This window comes from Poecilia reticulata, chromosome 4 (genome assembly GCF_904066995.2).
Source record: "Poecilia reticulata chromosome 4, P_reticulata-male-v2, whole genome shotgun sequence".
Classification (NCBI taxonomy): domain Eukaryota; kingdom Metazoa; phylum Chordata; class Actinopteri; order Cyprinodontiformes; family Poeciliidae; genus Poecilia; species Poecilia reticulata.
This window is the reverse complement of record NC_088833.1, coordinates 29,552,801-29,577,426: the sequence shown is the minus strand read 5'-3', so window position 1 is coordinate 29,577,426 and position 24,626 is coordinate 29,552,801. Positions and strand designations below refer to the sequence as shown.

The window sequence follows — 24,626 nt, the reverse complement described above, 5'->3', positions numbered from 1 at the left end:
AAAATGACCTCCGAAGACACTGTGTCCATGTGTGTGTACACCCCCTGGCGTACTGATGTACCTAAATTCGTCAATGTGTGGACCCGAGTTCTTGCTATGTGCACTGTTGCTTTAACAGAATACTAGACACAAAATTGCACATACAAACAGAGCCAAGCTTTATTTGAATTTATGTAGATTGTTCAGGTTCCCTAAATTGTAAACTGAAAGTCTGAAGCTACACATTTAGTCTGATTAATATCATTTGTGCCTGATAACTCTCGATGGCGTGAGCGCCTCCCTCTGCCTCTAACCTCTCACCCTTTGAAGCAGCAATTGTCAATTAGCCTGTCCTGTAACTTTCACTGAGCGAAGCTACTTTATATGCCACCGTCGTCTAACAAACTGACACCTCTGAATATGTTGCTTGCCTTTGTTTCCATGTTTTACTCTCGGTGCAAGAGATGATTTGAGAGGACAGACGTGCACAACAGACGCAGCACCTTGAACATCAAAGCGCCGATGCTGCAGCATTGTAACGGCATGTCTGTGCTTCCGCTGGAAGCCTGAACATGCACACACCCCACCGCCGTGCATGGAGCATGTGAGCGTGCACGCACGTCAGACAGAAAGCATCCGAGACAGCCTCGATATCTGAAACTTTACAGGCCGCCTTTTTTCCTGCTTTGTCTGTCTTTGTTTCGTTCTCTTAGGTGAACAGGGGCCTGAGTGATAGACTCCCGAGCTTTCATCTCGCCCAGCGAGTGTAAATAGCTGTCATGTTTGATTGGCGGTCTGACGCGCGCATGAGATTCCCTGGAACAGAGGAGCGAAATTCAGTGAAGGCCCAACGCATGCTGGTTCAGCTGTCTTCAAGGCTAAGAGGTAATGAATGAGTAATTACAGAAACGTCTGCAGTCGACTTTTCAGATTTCTCACAGATCATACCGAAGAATTTGCATGTACCAACAGGTTTGTCTCCACAGTTGTAGATACATTTTACCGACTCCAAAACTGATTATGTTTTATCATTAAACTATTTCTCCTTTGCTATACTTTGAACATTTCAACAACAAGGCAGTTCAAGGTGCTTTACGTCATAAAAACATAAGAAAAGTTTTTTGCTTTGTAAAACGGTTCTGGTTCTGGGGATGCAGAGCAGAACCAGAAGACCTGAGAGGTCTGGAAGGTTGATACAGCATCAGCAGATCTTTAATGTGTTTTGGTGCTAAGGCGTTCAGTGATTTCTAAACTAACATTTATAATTCCCTCTTACTGAGGGACATCCTACAGTATTACCAAGTAGGAGGGGTCCAGTGTGCTGGGCAGACAATCCTTCTACTGAGCCCTAGGTCTTCCTTTGAATCTTTTTTTGATGAGATGAGCATTGGCATCAAATGATGGATTTCCTCTACTTAACTCAAAAGGTTCCCACATACTGAAGTACTGTCATTGGTGCTTATTAACGTAGACGCCTGGTGAAAATTGTCATTTTGTTCGCAAAGAGGAACGCGACACCAGACCCGGGTTGAGCTATTCAACGGAGCTCTGTGCGAAGTGTTGTGTGATTGGTAAGAAGTTTGTTTCCATGTTTTATGTGGAAATGTACACATTCAGTATCTATCTCTTGAGTCCACTGGAGACATAAATACTTATGAATGAGTCTTCACTGTCAAACAGCTAAAAACTCCTTCATGGAACTTGGAAAATTGATGTCTACAAAAGAGGCTGTCTGCAGAAAACGCAGTGGCACGGTTACAGCTCTCACCGTAACCACGTATCAACTGTCAACTTTGAATGAAGTATTGGAGAGGCTTATGGCTGAGTCCTGCCACCCTATGGAGGAAGTTCAATATGGTAAAACTCTATCAGGTCAGCCTTATGGTCAGGTTTGAGGTTAGAAAACCAGATGAACTTCTCACTACTTTGTTCTAATAACGCTTTTTTGTGTAATAAACTCAGACATTCTGTTTTCTTTATGGCATAATAGTAGTTCACCCTGCAAAGCTGAGAAGAGTTCTGTTTCTTGTTTGCTAGATTCATGATTACAGTTATTTCCTAGTCAAACAACCAGGGTCAGCATCGCTGTATCCCCCCTGTTAAATTCTGATTAGTTACTGTACTTTGAACATTAATCATTAACTATGTACAGTGATGGCTGGCTGCCTTGACACACTTCTTTATTTGGCCCCAGATTCATAGCGCTGATGCATTTTACAATGACTTTTTTGCTTTGATTTTAATACACAAAAGCACATCACTCTCATCTGCACTCCAATGGGCTGGAACTGGCAAGAAGTAAAAAAAATAAAAATAAATAAAACAATTTAACCAAAGAGAATATATGCATCAAATGAAAAGCAGATGAAAAAATATACAATTATGTTCCTGATTGCCTCAGTTATTTCTCTGCCAGCTTGTGCCAGCTACCAGTAGAACCTGTCCCAAATGGGCTGCTTCCAGGACCGGGCGAAGCCCCAGAAAACATCACATCCTAACGGTGCCATCTCCCGCTGCATTTGTTTCCTCAGATCCGGGGCCAGTGAGCTCCCCTCGTTCCCCTCTCCTCTTTGCTATGCTCACGCCTTCGCCGTGTCCCAGATAATGGAGCTTCTGTCTGCCAAAGGGTCTGTGGCTGCCCGGGAGTAATGACCTGAGGGGGTACTTTGTGACAACCGGGGTATAATAATGCCTCCAGCCACAGACAAAGCAGACCCCAGGGGTCAATTTTTAAATACTTTTATGTTTTTCACTGAGGGCAGGAGTCATTTATTTTTATCGTCGGCTGCGCCAGACGTATACACACCGGAAACAATGGGGTTTTTGTTAAGTAATGGGATGCACTGTGCCCCCGATGTTGAGTTAAACAATATGCGCCGGCAATGTGCTTTCGCTGTCTGATGAAATTTCTTCCATTTTTTACTTATTTATTTTTTTCCACTGAGCCTATCCGCACATGTCTGTAGGCCACGGTTCCTTCGATCAGAACCGTCTTATTGAGGTTCGCAAGGGAGTAGAGAATCACCTGTGAATGAAAGGCCTCCCCTTAATGGGTTAATTGTACCAGAAGCAGAGGGGCTTGCCCCATCGAACAGTGGAGGATTGTAGAACACAGGCCGGTGGAAATGATGTCAAGCAATGCGTTGCCTGCGTTGCCCTGAAGGCCCAGAGTTTGTCTGTCAGCAGTTAAACGCCTTCCCCTAACACTCAACAATCAATTTACCTCCTCGGGGTCCATGAACCCAAAGATTTGACCTTGCAGACTCCAGCTTTGCTTCCCCCTCATCTTTCACACCTCAAAGTGTTTGTATTAGAGCAAATAGTTAGACGGGTTTTCCAGGATATTGCTACTTGACTGTCCTGGCCTCAGTTTGTTTGGGAAAACTCAGATTGTGATTGAGTTCTCAGCGCACCTCCGGTTCTGTAATCCAAAGTCATCTGCAGAAATTACTCGTATAGATACACTGACAGAGAACTGCAATTACTATTAAATTAATAAAAAATAAAGCACTAATGATAAGATCGTACTTTTTATCCAGCTCTTACTCATCTTTACTTCATTATCTATACACCACCTTTTACTACAAACACAAAAAGCACAAAAGTGAGAAACAGAATCAGAATGTTTTGGCTATGAGCCTCACAGTTCTAGTGGACACGAGTCTTAAAAGCTTCAGTTTAATGTCATTCACAGGCCAGTAGTTGTTTTGACTCATCTCTGCTTCAACGGAGCTGAACAACGTATGTTTTGCACTGTTTGTGCTCATCAGTTTCACATCAGTCAACCAGTGTTATTACTTATTACTTAAGTCCAAGTGATGGAGTATGTGCTTTCAAAAATATTAAAGTACTTAAAATTTAGAAGTTTGGATGTAATCAGGAATAGTTAGGAAAATTTCCTCTAATTTGGACAGATTATTTATCATCAATAATAATGTTTGTCATATTTTTTTCTAGCTTTCATTGATGCTCAGACATTTTACACTTTATAGTTTCAAGCATTGTTCATTTAATAGCAAGACAAAAAATTCTTCTTCTTCTCCAAGCTGGTGTAAGCTGCATATCGCCACCTACTGCATGGGGTTGTAGTGTGTCATGTTATTGTATGCTGGTGGAACAACATGAACACAAACTACACAAACAAGGCCAACGGACGTAGCAAGTAACGAGTGATGTAGTGAAGTATGATTTATTGTTAATATGTAGTGGAGTGAATGTATTAAGTTTCCCCAAAAAATGCTACTCAAGTAAAGTATAAATTCTTAAACTGTTCTTCTGTACAGCAATCAAGTTAATTTACTTTGTTGCTGCTCAGCTTTGCTTCTGAGAACTCCAGACTCCAAACCAAGTGTCAGCAGTGGTTCCACAGTTTGAGACTGTTGGCCCTTTAAAGTAAATTAGACACTAAATTGCTGGTAAAATTTCCAATACTGGAATTCAATTCAATAACTATAGTTTAGCTGCATGTGGCTCCTATTGTAGCAAGTGTTGCATTGCATTCATTTATTACTCCAGTGTTTACTTTGTGTGTGTGTTTTTTTTATTACAATTTTTCATTTCAAAATATTGGTTTTAGTTTGGTGATTTTTTTTTTTGTTCTTTTCCAAAGTAGGTTGGCAAACATGATCAACAGCATATAACGAGTCTTCCTGCATCATTACAAATATGCCAAAATCAATCTGATTCCAGATAAAACATAAAATGTTAATCAAAACCCAAGTAATGGGTTTTAAACATGGTGATTTGTAAAATAACTCAACATGAGTTTCCAACATTGCAGTGAAATGAGGCTCCATCCTGCCTGTCTTGGCTTGTGCTTTACTGCTCAGTTAAGCACTAAAACTGTGTGCAGTTTGTGCTGCTGGATTTTTCTTTAGCTGAGGGGAAGACAGAGTGGTTGAGGGTGTATACACGTGGGGGAAGAGCAGCAGTAATAGAACTCAGCTGGAGTAGGTTACTTCAGGGAATGCTTCAGGAGCAGGAACGCTGCCAAAAGAGCGAGGAAACATACTTCACTTTATTGATTTTGTCGATCGTCTTAAATGAGGGGCACTCCAGGCCAAGGGCTCACCTCTGCATTGTCTTGTGTGTGCTCGTGGTACACAGTGGACAACATGCAGCACTTACAGGCACTGAGTCAGAAAAGAGGAGTTTTACAGTGGCGGATATAAACATTTTTTACATTGGAGGTGGGGGCAAAGAAGTGGCAAGAGGTCTTGACAGGGCGGCCATGTTGGATCTCCTTGGTGAAGTGTTGGAAATACCACCATATGTAAATGGAGTCAACATCCACAAAAATACACAAAAAAAACGATTTGTGTTTTCTGCAAAGACTATATTTACTCATTGAGTAAAGTTGTTTTTTTAAACATTAGTACTAGTTTTACTGCCACTACTTTTATCTTTTACTTGAGTAATGTTATGAAGTATCACTACTCTTAGTTCAATATTTCTAGATGTACTTTTTAAATTCTCACCCTGAGTCCTCTAAACATGTATGTCAATGTAGCCACAAATCTAAATATTTGCCTTTTGTGACCATGAAACTTTTCCCAGAATGCTTCTGGCTTGGCCTTGTGGAAAGATGCAAATTTCAGTTGTGGTTGACAGTTTTATTGATGTAAAAGTGATTTCACTGCAGACAGTGTCACTAGTGCTGCAACATCTTTCAGTTTAATACTGTCTAAAGCTTCTGTGGTTTCTATGATGGTGTGTTAGGGCCATAGTAGATAGAACAAAAGGAACAAATTTCTGCCATAAAACTCAGACATATTGTCAAAAAAACTTGGACATTTCTGAACTTGGAAAGTCAAACATTTATGAGGAAAATTTCTGAGATTCATCTCAGAAATTTTGTAGAAAAAACTAATTTTCTGGGCTTTAAAGGTAGAAATTTTATGAGAAAAAAAAATCAAATTTTTAGATTATCAGAAATTTTCTCTGAAAAACTGTGTGTCTCAATAGTCAAAATTTTAACTTGTGAAACTAAGACTTGAGATTATTCAAAACTTTTCCTAGTTTTGTTTTCAAGCAATTTTTTGACTTTTGTAGTTTAGAAATGTACTTGGTTTTTCTAGAATATTTCTAAAATCTATAAATGTCTTAGTTTTTTTGGTGGAAATTTACTCCTGCTTTTTCTTTCTATGTAATATGCCATCATATGTTCCTGACCAATCTCCTTGTAGAATAATATCTAAGTTGTATTCCACCTCCGGAAAAATGAATGTTTTAGGTAAATCTCTAAAAACCCATAAGGAATATGACATTCATGCTAATGATGAGTGAATGTAAAGTTCTGGTCGGCCCGGTGCGTTTAGCGGGAGCTCCAGCTGTAATCTCTGCTCTGAGACTGAACAGAGCTCAGCTGTAAATGAGCTCATTGTTTCATCCTGAGCTTCCTAAAATGAGCAGCCATCTCAACAGAAGTTCACCCCCACCCCTCGTCCCCCGACCCTAGATCATGACCTTTAGCTTTACACCAGAGATACAGCTTCTGTTGTGACTTATTCATCAATGGTGACTTTGTTATGAATGGCTTTTTAAGGCAAATATTGATTAAGTCAAGTGCAACATCACCTGGCTTAAAGCAAATGTCCATAAGCAATTACAGCTGGTAGTCTCTTTTCCATTTTTGCTTTGGTTGACATACTCATTTGTTTCATATTCCCATACGTCCTGTCAGGTGAGACTGCTCTCATTTACACTATGATCATAGTCAATAGTTGTTCAATAACCTGTAGGCGTCTGTGATTGTTTGGTTTACCTCTCACCCTAAGTTTGATGCATTGTTATAGGATTTTTAAAAAAGACTTTAAGCTGATTGCAGCAGACAAGAGTTTTTGCTGATAGAACGGATGCCACAATGTGATTGAGGTGGGAAAACTTAATTTTACTTTCATGAAATTTCACTGGGACCAGTGGAGACCTTTTGTTGCCCGTGGATAGAGCGGATATGAAGCTGAACATGCAACTAAATCGTATTTGTTTTGTTTTACTGAACCACATCCCGGCTGTGCCGTTTCTAAGTTCAGGCAACATGGCAAGCGTAAAATTAAGCCTGAAAGATTTTGTCTGTTATCTCAGTTATTGGAAAAAAAGAAGACATTTTTGCTCTATTTAATGATGACTCTATTTGAAGAAAATTATACAAAGGGAAAAACTAGACATACTCAATATTGAGGTGATAACTGGAAGTGTATTAGTTGTAGAGCCGGGACTTTAAGCCGTTAATTTTAGCTAGTTACAGATATTAATGCATTAAAAATTATGACGTAAATATTTATTTATTTATTTTACTTACAAAAATCCAGAAACCTGTGAGCCTTTGTGTTCACAGGTTTCTGGTACACCCATAAACCTGACGCACACGTGGCATCTGCATGAAACAGAGATGGACGATGAAACTGCTTCTCTTGGCCTGCTGGGGTTTAAATTTTCCTTCCAAAAACCAATCTGATGGGACGCTGGAAAAGACTATTGTTCTGTTGGAGTTGTGCTACAAGGAGTTAGCCTGTCAGTGTAGGTACTCAAACCGAAAACAGCATCTCAATGCTAACCATGTAGCAGCAGCTAGGCGTCTCCAACGCTAATGTCGGCATCCAGAGTCCACATTTCTAGAGAATGTATAGTTGTGAATGATGAATGATCAGGAGGTCCTGAAACTTTGGAAAGCTGAATGGGTAGAATATCACTTTGCACAAATCACATTGTTGAATAACGCTAATAGCAGATTAAAACAATTAACACATTTGTTCTTGAGCTCATATGTCTGTTTATTCAATAATAAAAAGGATTTTGAATTGAAAATGTTGCTTATTTTTGCAAGTCCCACCACTAATCAACATATATTTACCGTAAGTTTCTATATGTAACAAAACCTGTGGAAGGGTTCTATGGGCATAAATATTGTTGGTTGATGGATTTCAACATCTTACTCCTTTGTGTGATGGACAGTTTCTGGTTCTATATGACATTTCTACATTTCTACATGGAAATTTCTACATGGAAATATTTCCTCTGTCTGGATTCTGTTGGTCAAAATGGGAGAAATATTGATCTGGCCTGACAAAAAGCATCTGTCTGATGTGAATATTACTTTTAAAGCTCTTTGTTACCCTGTAAGATGATCTTCTCTGCTGCTGAAAACTATTTACCTCTGCTGAGGGGACTGGCATCATTTTCCACTATTCATTTCCTTGCTCTTTGTGCAAATCATCCTCATCTGTGTCTTTGTTAGTAACTGCAGAGTAATTCTTATATTTTGTCCTCCTCATTTTTTTATCACCCTAAATCCCAGAGAAACCACCGGGCAGGATTGGGTGAGTAGCGCTTCCTTATCCTTTAATAAAGTGTAATCAAACGTGGGTTTAAGTGGAAAATAAATATCCAGCCCTAATAAGCTGCTCAGCCGGATCATGTAAATGCAAATTTTCAAGCTGGTTCCCATCCGTCCCACCGAGGGGAGAACAAGCCGCGGCGATCGCCTCCTCCGCCCGGCGATTGTAAATCAAGGAAAATAATGGCGGGATAATGACCGGTTTGCGGTCCCAAGCAGATTGAATGATAACAAACCACGCACGTTCCACGCAGCTTTTCATTTAACATCCTATCATGGGGGAAAGCCGGCGAACAGCTTGGCGTGCCTCATTAAAGGGGCTGTCCACGGCTTGTAAATTTGGCAGAGCACAAGGGGCGGACAATTCCCGGGACAAACCTCCTGATAGGAGAGGACGGAACGGTTTATTCCCCGGCCGCCAGGGCCTCGCGCACCGACGCAGAACTGAGAACGGGCCGCGAGCCGCTGCCGCCGACGTCATCGCAGTTGTCTGCTTTCTAATGTGAATGAAAAGAGAAAGGTACCCACTTAGACAAGCGCTAAATAATAGACGTATAAATTGCGTGGTTCTTCTTGTTTGGGGGAGATGCTGATTTAGCTGCTAATTGGTGACAGAAACTGTCAAACGGGTGGCAGACAGTGACGGTGGTGGCTTCTGTCAGGATTAGGTGAGAGGCAGGGGAGGGGGGGGAAGAAGTGAGCTTTCTTCTGATGACGGCAAAGACACCGCGACGACGGCGGTCCCCTCCCTCCTCTTGTCTGATATTTACCCAAAACACATTAAACAGATAAAGGGAGAGAAACGAAACAATAAGCTCGGGATTATGGACCCCGTCTCATGTCGTCCCTTTTTTCTCTCCTCTAAGCTGTCTCTGTGATTGATTAACGTGTTTGTTTGAAGAAAACTTGGAATGTTTGCTTGCTTGGTGCATTGGTTTAAAAAGAGAGAGAGGGAGAGATGGAGAGAGAGGAATATGTGTAGACGTTCAAGAACAATGAAGTGGCTGCAGGAGCAGAGAGACGGCGAAAGGAGACGGGTGAAGACTGACTGACTGATCTCTGGAGGGCATCTTCCTCTAACCCTGCCTTGACTCTCCTCCCTTCTCTCTAGAGCTTTAAGATGAACAGTAATTAGGCTTTGATACTCTGGCAAATGAACAGTAATTAGAGTGCGCTACTGTGGATCCTCTGCCTGAGCTGCTCATTGAATATTCACACCATTATTGAACGTTAAGATTAGCTCGCCGCTGTCGTGCACAAACAGTGTGGCATGGCAACGGCCCTCTGCAGATGGTGTTAGGGGGATGGTGGAGGATCTGTGCGAGAGAGTGTGTGTGTGTGTGTGTGTGTGTGTATGTATGGAGACAGGTCGTCCAAGCCTGGCGGACCCTCAGAGGGGATTTTCTGGTTATTAGATCCTTGCCAGATCATGGGCCAATTATAAAGAAAACTGTCAGTCAAGGCAAAGTGGCTATGTGATTAGCGGAAAAGGACAAAATCAGGTGAGGAGTGTGAATCTTTCTGGAGGCAGCTTTGATTTGCTAATAAGAGGGAAAGGAAAGGGAAAGGACCGGGGCAGGGTCCCCAGCTGTAGTCCTGCTTTGCTCTCTTCGTTTTCACCGTGACCTTCTTAGCACCGCCGGTCTAATCTGTGCTGCAGAGGAGACATAAAGGATGGCTCTCGAGGGTTTTTTTTTTCTTTTTTTTTCTGGGTCCGGGCTCCGGATGAGTCACGAGGGGTTAGAGTCACCAAAAAACGGGAGCACACACACACACACACACACACGCACACACACTCCCCTCTACTCTCAACTACAGGAACATGAGCAATCAAACACTTCCTGGAGCACGACAGGGGCCAAATGCTACTTAATTGCTGTAATAGTTTTTAAAGACTTTTTACAGGTAAACTTAAAAAAAAAAAAAAAAAAGAAGAAGACGGAGAAGGTGTGCTTCCTGTTATGTCACACACAGAGAGAGAGAGGGAGGAGTGAACGGATAAGAGGAGGGAGGGGGGCAGCATCCTCAGCAGTCCCGACTCTGTCCGCTCTTCTGCCTAATTTCCTAAAGAACGACAGTGTAGCCCAATTTAGAGGCTGGTGACCAGGGCTGACATTGAGGGGCGTGGTGGGGTCCCTTTATCCCCTCCACCCCTCCACCCCCACTCCAACCAACTTGGGTTTCAGGCTAGGGAGCAGCCAGCGCAGAGGGGAGATGAGCAGAACAGTGCCAGCGCTATAATGAAGCACGGTAGACAGCAGGCCTGACAGTTCTGGCAGGTGATGCATGGGGCCCATGCTAATTCTTCAGCAAGCCAGTGATGGATCCTGAAATCTTGACCACACATCCCATTAGCCCCTGTCTGTGACAGGAGAATAAAGATATTAAAAAAAAAAAAAAAAACGAAGAAGAATCTCAGAGAAGTTGAGAGAAAGGGGTGCAGGCGTTGGTGGGAGGGAGTTGGAGGGGGAGGGGGGTTAGACGCAGCACGGGACGCAGACAGCCTTACGCAAACCTGCAAGTCCTCTGCAATATTTTCAGCTCCAAAGTTATTGATGACTTAACCTCTGGGGTGCAGGTTATGGGTGATGGATACTGTGCATCTCCAGCATGGAACAGCAGAGGATAACAAGGCAGACAGTGAATCACCTGCCCACAGCTGATAAAAATAGAATATGACATCTTGTACAGCATACATGCTGCATTATCCCTCTGCAAATTCTAAGGAGAGGTGTGAACTGGGCTCTCCTGTAAATAGATTAGCTCTTTGAATGGGGTTTCTATAGTCTCAGCTGTTCTGCACATCCCCACTGCCCTGGCTTTTGCATCTCAGCACTACGAGCACAAGAACTGTTTATTAGGCTGTCCCTGCCGAGTCCTCTGCGGCCGCCGCTCTCCCCCTTCTCGCCCCCCTCCTCCACAGAATAAAAAATTCCAGGGAAACAAAAAAGCGGAGGAGGTCATAGAACTCCTCAGCTATCAAGCACTCAGGTGTGTTTACCATATATCTTTTATCTTCTTGTGCAGGATAGAGCTAATATCTCTGACAAGTCTTCCGCGAAATATAAATGACCCTGCCTTGATACAAATAGGAAAACCGGTAGCGAGGCGAGCAGAATCGCAGCCAGGGCCCTGCGAATCCTCCCCATTTCTCGGGGGTTGACAAATAGCACGGAGGAAGTTCCAGGGGAAACTGAGAGGTTACCGTGACAGACAAGGAGCACAATTATCACACCATGATGAAAGAGCCATGGTGAGCGTGCGTCGCGCCGTTAATTACCGTCCTTTTTCCACCAGCCTCTAATGTGAGGAAAAACACGCGATGACAAGTGTGTAAAAGAGCAAGCACTAAATTACTGTCAGGAAAAATAAACGGAGGATCGCGCGGCCCGCGCAGTGATTTACGGGGGCAATTAGTCACCGCCCCATGGAGATGCTGAGGACAGCAGTGCGGTGGGAGTGTGTCAGGGAGAGAGGGAGTGTGAGACACGCTGCTGCACTTCAGCTACACTTCCAAAGAAACGGCATGAGAAGCAGGAGGATGCTGTTATTTCTTTGCTTTTATCTGAGTGACCTTTGCCTCACAGAGGGCCTTCAGCTAACTTTTTGATGATTTCAATAAGATAAACACAAATCAGGCATAAGAAAATGACCACCTGCCCAATATTTGGTTGGTTTGTCTTTTTCTAAAACAGACCAAATTGTCAAGACTTGACCTCTACCAGATCTTTGACAAGACCTTGTGGACATCTTAGCTCTTTAGTAAGTACTATGTTGGGAGTCGGGTCCACATGGGAAATTAGGCCAGCACACTTTAGGCTATGTTTATATGAGACCGCTGTCTGGAAACTGGCGGTAGTTTTGGATGTTGATTAGGGGAAACTTCCACGTTTAGATGACACCACCAAGACCCGTGGAGTCAGCTGCAGCTGTTCTGGCAGGCCACTACATGGTGCTGTAGTTTTAGCATGTCATTGAAACGCACATGCGCTTTTTACTGTCACCATTCAACTCATTTAGGGAACAGCAACCCGTCTCTGATAAACCAATTGTTCATTCATTATCAGAAGTTGTGTTAAACTGAACAGTTTAAGCAGTGGTGGGAAGTAACGAAGTATAAGTACTTCGTTACTGTACTTAAGTACAATTTTCGTGTATCTGTACTTTACTTAAGTAGATTCAATAATGGATACTTTCTACTTTTATTCCACTACATTTTACAGTAAGTATCTGTACTTTCTACTTCACTACATTTCTACAAAAGTGTCGCGTTACTCGTTACATCGCGTTGCTCTTTTTTTCTGTTAAAATGTGAAGTTCAGGGACTTAAGGTGGCGCCGTAAAATCCAAGCAATAACGTGACTTACATTTCTGTTGTCATCATCGCCTCCCCCTTTACTCGCGCGCGGAGCTCCAGACATGCGCAGTGGTTTCCTCTGAGCGGGAGAAGATGTTTGTCTAATGTCAGTAATATAATAGCGCTGCATAAATCATAAGATATGGCGACATGTAAATTCAGCAGCGCTTCGCTTTCACAGACGGTGGGGACTTCGTCCAACTTTTAGCGTCACTTGGAAGGAAAGCTTAAAGAAAGGTAAGATCTGTGGACGTGATGCTAGCAAAGCTAACTGTACAGAGACACATGTTGCATCTGAGATGAAAAAAAGTTGTCACTCATACCTGAATTATTGTGTGGAGGTGTTGACTGAGGTGTTGCAAATAAGGGACAACGCTGTGACCAAAGTCTGCATTGATATGACATTCAGGAACAATCCGATTCTTCTGGACGGATCTTTACTGATTAAATTTATTTCAGCTCTTAAGTATTTAATATCTAGTTTCTTGTGGGAATGTGGATCTTTCAGATCAATTTGAGAAGCAATTTTGATGGGTAAAACAAAATTTTTTTGTGTCACGTAGCGCGGGGTGCTGGTCTTGACTTGGTCTTGGGTCGGTGGTCTTGACTACAACTCTGCTACTTGGCTCCTCGGTTGCATGTCCTCCCCCACCCACTTTCTTTCCATCCCCTTTCAGTTGGATTTCTTTTAAAAATAAATACCACTAGTGGCAAAAAGTGAAGTTCATGCTATGTTAGGACAGGAGACAAGATGTTTCCATCCCTGAAATTATGATACATAGAATCACATATCTAAGTCTAAACTATGTTACAGAGAGTAAACATAATAAAAACATGCTTTATCTGTGGCATTGTTCATTAAAATGGCACATTCCTAATGTATTCAAATGAAATACAATCGGTTCACTTAATGATATTGTATTAGGGATTAGGTAATGCATTCAGCAAGTACTTTTACTTTTAATACATAAGTATTTTTAAAAGACAGTACTTTTTACTTTTACTTTAGTACATTTTTGTCTGTGTATTTGTACTTTTACTCAAGTACATTTTTCGAGTACTTTCTCCACCACCGAGTTTAAGTAGCACAACAGAGCACAGTGCTATCCACCATTGTTTTGTTTTCTTTGTCTGCCGGTGGATCCGTAGAACAAACCTAGGAACCACGCATTCTGTACATGTGTACTTTCACACCTGCGGAATACTTCCCACCTCCACGGAGAGTGTTTCCGAAAGGTTTCACTCTGCGACCAGGTTTCAAAAAGTGCTTGTGTCAGAAACCTGGATCACTGTTGATGTCTAAACGAGAGGGCTGGATCGCAGCAAAACCTCTAGTTTTACTGACAAGCAGCCTTAGATTTAGAAGATCTAAGTAACCTTGTGAAACCACAGGAGTGGTGTGGAGTGGATCTCACAGTCAGTAGAGGGAGTTACAGATTGCTTAGTCTAAAAGGACGTCAGTGATATGTGACACCTTATCACTTTTGTCCTACTGTCATTGAAGGAAAAAGTCTAGTTTAGCTTTAACTGGACTTTTTGTTGATTTTATGCTTGAGGGGGATTCACATTTACTCAGAATAGTGAGTCCTCAAATATTCAAATCTGTTTTGATATTGAAGAAACTGTAACCAGTGAATAATAGTCCAGACCAAGGTTGACTTGTCTTCTGTATTTTAGATTTTGAATTAGAGCTAATCAAAGAACCAAAGAAAAACGCTTTTGAATTTCTGTTTTACATATTGTTAATCCACTTTGAGATTTTCATTTGTTGATATTTTGCAAGCTAGAACACATGCATTAGTTGATTAGTCAAGCACCAAAACATGCATTACCTGTGCACCAGGAACCCATTAGCCAGAGGTTTTGTGATGCTCTGACCCTCTCGTTACAATTTGTCCGATTTCAAATTGACTCAAAACACTCTGTGAACAGAGTAGTTACCAAATCTTCTAGCTTCAGCCTGACAAATCAAAATACGAAGGTCATGACTCACTATTGAGTCTCAGAGTGGTTCAATGAAAGCTCCATCAGCATCACCGTTTACTGCTTTTATTTGTTTTTCAAGCTCTGCTTTGTATCTTTCACAGCATTTCTAAAATACACATGCTGTCTCTTTGTCATTTCTGCTATTTAAGTTAATTTCTGAAGAGTACTTGAAGACTTGGATATTCCCAACCCCAACTTTGGGAGCACATTGTTTTAGGACAAAATATTCATTTAGCTGCCCAAACACTAACAGGTGCCATAATGAAAACATAATCAGCGCTTTTCACTTCACTTGTCGGTGGTCATAATGTTTTGCCTGACTGATGGAAGAGATCAAGCAAATAACAGCATGACAGACATCTGACTTCAAACCAGTTCCATGCTGTCGTGTGTGTGTGTAACATAATAGGATGAAAGGAGTCCCATCAATCGACAGTATGGAGCTGATTTAGGTCATTGTTACACGTTTTATACTTGATTACGACGCAAATGTAAGACAAGCTAAAGCAATGCCTGTCATTACACTATCAGCGGATGCAGCCTGTTTGTCTCAAGTGGAATATGTCAGCGTACTTGAAATGCTAAACGTCTAAAATGAGCAGCCTTCTCTCCCATCGAACATCAAACGGACTCTAATTGTTCCTAAACGTGACACAAGTTAAGATACTTCAGTTTAAAGCCCACACCATCGCTTCTAGAAAGTGACGCTTGATTCCCTGTCTCGTCTCGTCTCGTCTCAACGAGCAGCTCCTGGTCGCATTCGAATCGTCACATGTCCCTCACGTTTCATGAAGCGCAGCCTTTCATCGCGTATTAAAAAACACCTGCCGTACTCTTAAAGAAGTTAGGCCGCTGGGAATAAGCCTGCGCAACTGGAGGGCCCATTGATTTGTAATGGCTGATGACAGACGGTGTCACGTCATCTTTGCTAATTCCAGTCATTTATTAGCGTTGATCGGTGAAGCTTTTGTTTTTCTTTCACCGAAAGAAAATGTCAGGGATGATCAGCATTTGCTAGGGAGAAATCTGAAATCTAGAAGCTGCTTTTAAAGTGTGATATCCTGAAGTGAGTACAGAGAGAAGTGGTGGAGATCTATCTAGATGCCCGTCACAGCCCACCAAAGACGATTACAGCTGAGGACTTTAAAGAAGACACGGACGGTACGGCTTCTAACGCTGTCACCCCAGCTCCTGCTAATGCCTGACGTTACCGTGGCGAAATGCGTCGCGAGATATTGGTGTTTTAATCTGCCTTGTCATGCTTGTATACATATTTGGACTGAGCGTTTCCACATTCATTGGAGGACAATAACAACAACTGCCAGGAAGCTGAGCGTGATATGAAGTGTATTCATGGGTAAGGAGGGGTGGATGGGGGGAGGTACATTCTCCTGGCTATACAAATCCAGCAGGGGTTAGTGAGTGGGCTTGCTAGGTTGAGCCGCATTTCCAGGTCAGTGGCCTTGAGCATGCTTGGTTTCTGTTGCCTTGCCCATTCTTATTGGCAAAGGTGCCATAAGACGCGGTTGCGAGGGCCCATAAGTGGTGAGGAGGAAGCGGTGGAGGAGCTGACCAGGAGAGGACCATATGCAAGTCCAGCGGAGCGCTTCCCCCGGGCTGTCTTTCCCTCTCCCTCCACATTCCTCCCTTCACTGCATCATGCACTTCTTTGCCAGGGCTATTTAGGTGCCAGGACATCAGACTTCCTCAAGCTGTCAGCCTTGCCCCCTCTACCTCCCCCTTCTCCCCCCTCTCTGAAACAATGTAATGTGGAATTGGAGGAAAGAAAGAAAAGGATGATGGAACTGAGTTCGGGATAAAGAGGAAAGACCCTTTCCATACTTCCCATTTTCCTTTTTTCTTCCCAAAATCTTCAGTTCCATGTAATATTCGGTCCAAATGCATACTTAATTCACATTGCCAGTGGCCTAAGTTATTTTTTTTCCAAAAGATGATCTGGCCAAAAAAAAAAAAAAACACTTTTTCCAAAAAATTACTGAAAATGCCACCTTATTTTAGGAAGGTAGCAATATTCTTCTTTGTGTTTGTCAAACAAATTAAACATTTAAAAAAGGTAACGGTCCTGATGTGTTATTTGGTAAAAATCCAGCCTCTCTTTTTACGCAATTTTCTTCGCACAAAGCGTCTGAACCCTGGATTATCGAGAAACAATTTCTTCCTGGAGGTGTGGACTGTGTTTTGGTTTTAAATTTTACCCAATCAATATTGGATACAATTTGGCTGTGACTTTTGTAATAAGCCAGTTTGGTACTTAAAAACCTACTGGAAATTGCATGTGCTGTGAACAACCATCATCCACAATGAAGTGAGAAGTGGCAAGAGGCGACTGTTGAAGTTTATTCAATATTTAGAAGCGTGTCCAGCACTGACTGAACAGCTTCATACGTTACCTCTGCTGCCATTTCTGAAACTACAGACAGACTACAATTCTAAAGCAATGCAGATAATCATCATCGTTCACAACTTCTTCTGTTCTCTGATTGGCCCGGTTGAAAATCTACAGGAGAGGAATCCAAGTGAATAGGAGAACACCCAGAATGAACTGTGATTGAGATTTTTGAGCAAAATTGCATATGAAGGCTGGCAGTACTCGAGTGTATGCAAAAGATAGATGAGTTTTTAGTAAGCATAACCAAAAGAATAACAAAAAGAACCTTATAGTGATGCACAGGAACATGGAAACAGTAGCAGAGGTGAAGACTGTGATAGTACTGAGTAATGTGCACACCAATGAAAGTGAAGGATCTTAAATACCGAGGCAGAGGAGGAAACGAAAAGCAAACAATGAGAGGCAAATGGGGACAGTTGAGGAAGAATGCAGGCTGTGGAGAATAAGGTGATAATAGCTGAGAAGGGAAGCAAACTGGCAGGCCGACGGAAAGAGAATGACAGAGTTGAACATATTTTGTACATTTTAAAAAAACTAACCATCCTGCTCAGCTGTACTTCCCTTTGGATCAGAATGCACTATTTTTGATTTTATGTTGAAATTTTGCCCAGTAGATTATTTTTTCTATTTTGTTGTTTTTCATATATTTTCATATTTTCGTCTGTGTGTGAACCTACATGCCTTGATGATCTGTTACACTGGTGCTAATGCACCTGAACTTCCCTGCTGTGGGATGATAACTTATTTTTCTATTCTTATTTGAAAACATGGCCTCAGCCACTTCATTTCTATCAATGTGTTTTTCTCTTGTCTTGTCCAGGACGTTCTCCGCTTCTTGACCAATGACCACTGGACCCCACGACCCAGTAAAGACACGCAGGTATAGCTGATGGATTGTTATTACTTTCTTTATTTTTGGGTTTTTGTTTTTCTTGCAACATTTTCAAATATTCTCATTTAAGAGCAACAACAGAAAATCGGATCCTTTCCCTAAAAAACGATTCTCTTCTGCATGATGAAGCTAAAGTTCATCCTAAACTTCTTTCAGGTTGCAGCAGCTGTTTACGTCCAATTGAGCTTTATTTATTGATGCCACAAAGAGCAGATAAACTCCAAGTTGCATTTCTAACCATCTGCAATTCTGGATCTTAAACTTCTACAATCAGTGTACACCTGTGTGTCTAGTGTGAATGATGCATCTGACAAATGAATGAGCCTAAAGCCAGGAGAGTGTAATCAGATCTGAAGGATCCACCAGTACAGAACTTTGGGATTCCCGGGAGGAACTCATGGAGGAACGCTGCTGAATTTGGAACAGATGGATCATTCTGCAGTAAACTCAAGAAAAAAACATTTTTTAAACTTCCTTTACTTCTGCTATTCTTGCAGCAGGAAATAGAGTACACTTTTCTTAATATTGGCACCAATTGTTTTAAATAAGACTGCAGCGAGTAAAACTCAACTAAAACTCAGGGAAAAAAAAGGCTGTCCATCAATTCAGCAGCTTTAAACGGGGAAAAGGCCCAGTGGATTTTCAGTTGTTAACCGTTACATCCTGCCCCTCTCAGCTTCATTATTTTTTCAGTCAAAGTTTGACTTTTTCTTGCCTCATTTTTTTTCTTTTTATTTGCCAAGGTCAGTAACCCTGGCAAACACTTCATTAAACACAAGTAAAACAAGATTATCAGTCCTAAATGTTGAGCTTATCTTCAAGGTACCTTTGAATGTAAAATGGATTCCTATTTTGTAGCTTAAAAGTTAATAGAAAATCTTTTTTTTTCTTTCAATATCCAAAAACCCACTGTAGGGATTTAAATGTTTTATTTTATTAATGCAATGTTAGTTATAATCCAATTAATTTCCCCTCATATTTCTTCTCTTTTTTCAGTTTGAGCGTTTTTCTTGTTTATCACAGGAAGCTATTTAAAAATGTATTGGGGGGGCTTATCTTTAAAACAGGAGATGTTAGTGTGAGAATATGCTCTTCCACGTTTTCTTTCTTTCCTATTCTTTCTTTTTTCTTTTTCTTTTTTTTTTAAATAGCTCTAGGTCTTTGAAAATTAACTCGCTAACTGGCTTTGGAATAACAGACAACCGGGAAGAGAAGGAGTTTAAAAAACAAAAAAAAAACAGGACCCATGAATCAATATGGGCAATGGGGGAAGGCCAAATGTAATAAATAATACAATAACAAGCCTAACTAATGAGCTGCTGCGACGGTGCAGTTCACAGAGGAGTCCCTTTGTAAGGATCCCTGCTAATAATCCTGGGGAGCCGGCGGATGATGAAGTGTTGCCATAAGGCAACACCTGTGCAATTAAAGCAGCGGATTCTTTTGCACGTAACATTAATTTCAACCCTTTATAAAGGCACGATGAGCACACTAATAATCTAGTCTACTTGACTCCGTGTCTAGCTGAAACAGAGCATCTAATTAGGTAAAGGTAATTAATTAGAGATAAACGGAGCTAATCAGGACCCGTTAGCACTCCCACTTTCTTGGCATTAAGACACAGAGCCTCCTGCACCGTGCTCTCGTTGGCCGCCCTGTCATGTGCTCAGTGAACATGAAGATCATCTGTTTTTAATGGAAGCTGTGTGATCTCACTGTGAACTTGGCCTGCTCCCTTAAGATCAAGGATCATCTATGTTCGCTCTCTGGTTTTCTAATTAGCCTGTAAATTTGTTTGGTCATTTTCATGAGGGTTAGCATGTAACTGTGGCTTCAGCTATGATATTCGGCGCAAATGAATACTTTATGAACAATTCAAAAATGGAATAAAGGAAATGTGCTACAAAAGTTTTGGCTATTTAAAATTATTATTTTAACCTCTGGTGTATCATCACATCACTGGTTGCCGAGGCAAATGGCATCTTGTGACACTAAATCCCACAGTATCAAGGTAAACCTCTTAGGGACGTTTCTGTTGACTAGACAGAAAAGCCAAAGTTGCAGTCAAATGGGTCAATTTGGACCGGAGCTCTGCTAAAAAGTCCAACTTTCTACATACAAAAAGAAGGGCTGGCTAATCTTAAAAACATAAAAATAAAATAAAATAAAAAAGATGTCCAAGGTAGTCCACTCTTTGGAAGCAGGACTGTCTCACATAGTTAATCAACTATTTTTATAGTCTGGCATGTCAAGATGTTTTAACTTTGACATGTTTACATCTATGTTTTTTCTTACTTTAAAGTATAAAAGGTAGTAGCTTTAGTTATTGCCCTGTTGTGTTGACAAAATTGGCTAATTAAAACCAATTTTATTAGCCTTTCCGCTTATAAAAAACTATTTTATTAGCCAAAAATTGGTTTTTATTAGCATGTTAAGCATGTCTAAACTAGTCGTCTACAAACAATAGAAAGCACACAGTCACTTCTAAACTGTTTTTGTTGCAGCAATTTAGGTCCTCTGGAGAAAAGAGAGAAGAAGAGACTGCAACTGGCTAACCATTAGCTGCTAACAATGCTAACGTCAGAATCTGCTTCAAAGCTTCCTGTTGCTGCTAAGCTAAAGGTATGTTTATAGTTTTACAGTCTGGGATGCATTTGATCACCTCTAGTTCCAAACAATATGGGTTCGAGACACAGCTTAAGATTTATAAAATCCTTTTTGTGGAAACACAAAAACAGTATCTTCTTTAAAATATTTTTAAAGATATTTAAAAACATGTAAGCATTAGACATGCTTAAAAACTGAATCAGACAAGCCAAACCTAGATTAAAGATACGATTACCACTAATTGAAACAGTTTGTGAAATGTTTACTCTGTAGGCTTTAGTTTTTTGAAAATTTTGCAAAGTGTCTTGTTTTTGTCAACTTTCCGTGAACTCGTTGGGTTTATTATCCCACTTCTACCAGAGAACTCAAGCATGTAAAATTACAAACATAAAAAACCCCCCACATCTTTCACGCTTAATTTCATAGACTGTTGTGAGTTAGCTTACAAAATAAATTTGAAAATCATCATAAGAGCAAATCATACATCCTGAAATAAAATCCTTTAACAAATACAGGGAGGGAACCTTTCTGAAAACGTGCATATCCAAGATTAGCTGCCAGCATTTTCAAACCTGAGAGGTGCAAACATGTCGTGTCTGCGATTACAATCTCTAACAAGAAATCACATTAGGGATACATGAAGGTGATTTTACCTTCTTCCCCCCCAAATATTTCCAGAGCCCCAGACAGCAAACATCCAACTTCCTAACATCTTTGTTCTAATTTTCATATGAAAGATGAGGGGGGAGCCAGGGGGACTCAGAACCATTGCCTCCGTAGTAACGCGAGGCAACGGCACCACCAAGAACCCCTGTTTCCACTCATGTACCTATCATGTCCAATTTTTTTTCCAATAGATTTTCCGGTCTGCGACTGCGTGCAAAAGCTGTTTGAAAATGGAAATTTAATGGTTATTGTAATGAATGTTGACTTAGCGGAGCAGAAAAGCAGGAGCGAGACCGTCTGAGAAGAGGTTTGTTTAGATGCTCTGGTGTCGTCGGTTTCACAAGAAGCAATGATTTGGGGGAAACATGATTATTATTTTTTTTCCCCTCTCTTCTGCTTTCTGTCGTACACAGGGGAGTCGTCTGCTACAACAAGGCGGGGCGCTCCCCTGACTCGCATCATTAGAAGGTTTTTTACAAGCGACAAGCAGGCTATTTGGCTGTCATTGGGATTGTTTGAAGAGAATATGTTTCTGCACCATACTCCAGGGAGTCCCGGATCAGGAAACGGGGAAAGAAAAAAAAAAGAGAGAAAAAAATACAAAACAAAAAAAGATCACCCTTGAGCACTTGACATTGCTGTTATGCATTTGTCAATAATAAGGCTAAGAGGTTGGGCCACTGTGTGTAAATTGGGAGTCGGTTGTGTTCGTCAGCCTCAAATGTGAGTTGGCCTTTGACCTGGAATGCCACTTGGTCCCTAAGCTTGTTTCTGCTAATTGCTACACACAAACTCAGCAGAACTGCTCAATTATTTAGAAGTAGCAAAAGAAAAAAGCTGATTCTAAATAGATTTTCTTTTTTTTTTTTGCCCCATTTGGCTTTCACCATTGAAGACAGCAAAATTAACTAACCACTGATGAAACTCTAATATTCTAGTAGATCCACAAAGGCCTGATTTAAATGAAACCTGCGTTAATGCAAATGTAGAAGCTGTGAAAATTCAGACGGCACATTACACGGACCTGATGGACTGCTGCACTCTGTTCCAGGCCGATAGTTCCACCTCAGCCGGTCAAAAGCACCGGCTGGGTGAAGCGTTTACGGTTGCAATGAGGCAAAGAGAGGACATAGAGGTCCTCATTATATCATTTCCCTAAGGGCTGAGACCAGCGATTCAGTCGGGATGAAGGGTGACAGGCGCATCCTTGCCGCTATAAAAAGACAGAAGCGGGTAACGGCTCGCTTTCAACAACAGCCTCCAGAATCACTTTTCAGAGGCAAAGCCCAGACCAACGCGACGGCGGGAGAGAGATCTGTGTCGGTTTGCACAATTCTGGCCCATTATTTCCTCTGCTGTTCACTACAGGCGAGACAGGCAAACATGGCACACGGGGTCACATCTGATTCCTCACTGGAGACGAGATGGCGAGAGGAATGGCAGCGGCGCGAGGCGGAGTTGCGGCACTCCGCCGTGTCCAAAAGTATCTGCATCAGTGGTGCTGATTGCGAGGCACCCGCTGGCGCTGTTTAGATAGTTTGACTACATCAAGCTCCCTTCCAGACGGCTCTTACTGGTGCGATTAGAGGAGGGTGAAGATGAAAGGTGCTCGGTGTATTTTTAAAATTGTTGATTTTCCGTGTAATGATAGCTTGTGCAATTAAGCACTTGCTGCAGGCTCTGCATGTCCTTGTGAGAAAGAATCTCAATTATTTTGTGTGTGTGTGTGTGTGTGTGTGTGTGTGTGTGTGTGTATGTGCGTGGGTAAGTGAGAATGACTTAATGTGTGTGTTCATGTCTGCAAGTACCTACAGTGATGTTATAATGCTACTTTTTTGGACTATGGAGTAACTAAATATGTCTTGCAGAAATAACCGTAACCCATTCTGGTACGATGCTATGCTGATACACTCTTTGTGAGAGAGTGGCAAGAAGAAAGTCCTTGTAGCAAAACCTTTTCATTCCATAATGGTGGCAACATTTTACTTCCTTTTACATCACAAACGTGCACTACTTCGTATTGATCTGTCACATAAAATACCATAAAATTCAAATTTGTGACTTCAATTTGACAATGCAAGAAAAGGCTGAAGGTGTAAGTGAAATATTTCAAGACAGTTGCTGCATTTCCATTAGAAATGTTCGCAAAACTTTGATATTCTGCCAGTGTCGAACAAACATGACTTCACAATTGTGGTGTTTGCATTAAATAAGAACAGCAGATAAGGTTGTTTACACGTTCAGTCGTTACAAAAACATCCACCTACCACTTCCTGTCATCGTCTTCATCTTTTTTGTCAGTAGTAACATCCAGTTGTTGATCACATAACTTGTATGACATCAAAGTGTTTCCACTGAAATACACTATCTTGGATACAGCTGAAAAACAAGTTGTAAAAAAACAAGATCTAAAAACCTAAGAGAGGAAAGTGAGTTTTTTCACAATTGGCAAACTGATTTTCATAATTCCAGTTAACACAATTTTAAGGTCGATAGAAATGCAGCTTGTGTATATGCAGTGACTTAATGGATGTAATCAATATGTCTCTTCAAACTCTAGTTAAGTCAGAAAAAAATAAAACGGCATCAGTCTGTGCTGTGAGATGTGGAGAAGCCGTTCCAAGGCCAGCACCAGCGTTCTCACGTCATTTACCAAAATGAACTCACTTGACAGCAAATGTTTCCTCTTGGATTGAGACATAAGCCAGCATTTTCTTTGTTTCACCATGCGCCGCTCTCGCTTGCATCCACGACGGCACACTTAGTGGTTTTTTTGCGGGGTTTACACACGCACAGTGAGGGAGAAAACCTGTAGGGGGGAAATTGTCAGAAGGGCTAAATTTGCCACGAGAGTAATTGTGCCGCTCCGTGACATTCACTCCCGCTAAATGTAATCACTTTAAATAATGTCAGTGACATCTTGTGAAGTATTTGGTGGACAGAATGGCTCTATATGTAGGGCAGGCTTCTTGGTGTGTGATCCCGGCTGTCTGCGCGTTATCTTCTCTTTCATTAGAGATGAACAGCCTCGGGTCAGATGGGAGGTGGGAGGGCGGGGTGTGTGTGTGTGTGCGTGTGTGTGCGTGTGTGTGTGTGTGTGTGTGGATGCAGGGAGTGGGCAGTGGGCACAGGAGGGGGTGGCTTCACTTGAAATGGTAAATAGAATTGTAAAAGAGGACTCAAGCGTTGCCTAGAAGACAAAAGTGACTGATTAGCTTAATATTGGGCGCACTGTGCAACAACTGGCTGAACATTGTGAACGTTTATTGCTAGTGCCAGGCACTTTCAGTGAGCATTTCATCACGCCTAGCGCCGGCCCTGTGAAATCTCTCGTAATTTCAAAAACAGTCAGGATGTTAGAGAACGAGAGAGTGGGAAAAAAAAGAGAGAAAGA

At 41.5% G+C, this 24,626-nt stretch overlaps 1 long non-coding RNA gene across 2 annotated transcripts in view; it reads left to right on the top strand.

The window, feature by feature from the left end:
* The window catches only part of LOC108166208 (uncharacterized), a 62,823-nt gene extending 38,511 nt beyond the window's left edge, over positions 1-24,312 (top strand). For both annotated transcript variants that reach the window (XR_014087368.1, XR_014087369.1), the window contains exons 3-5: positions 17,888-17,947; positions 20,464-20,581; positions 21,424-24,312. This is a non-coding gene — a long non-coding RNA (uncharacterized LOC108166208). The remainder of the gene's footprint in view (positions 1-17,887; positions 17,948-20,463; positions 20,582-21,423) is intronic.
* The last annotated feature ends 314 nt before the right edge of the window (positions 24,313-24,626 follow it).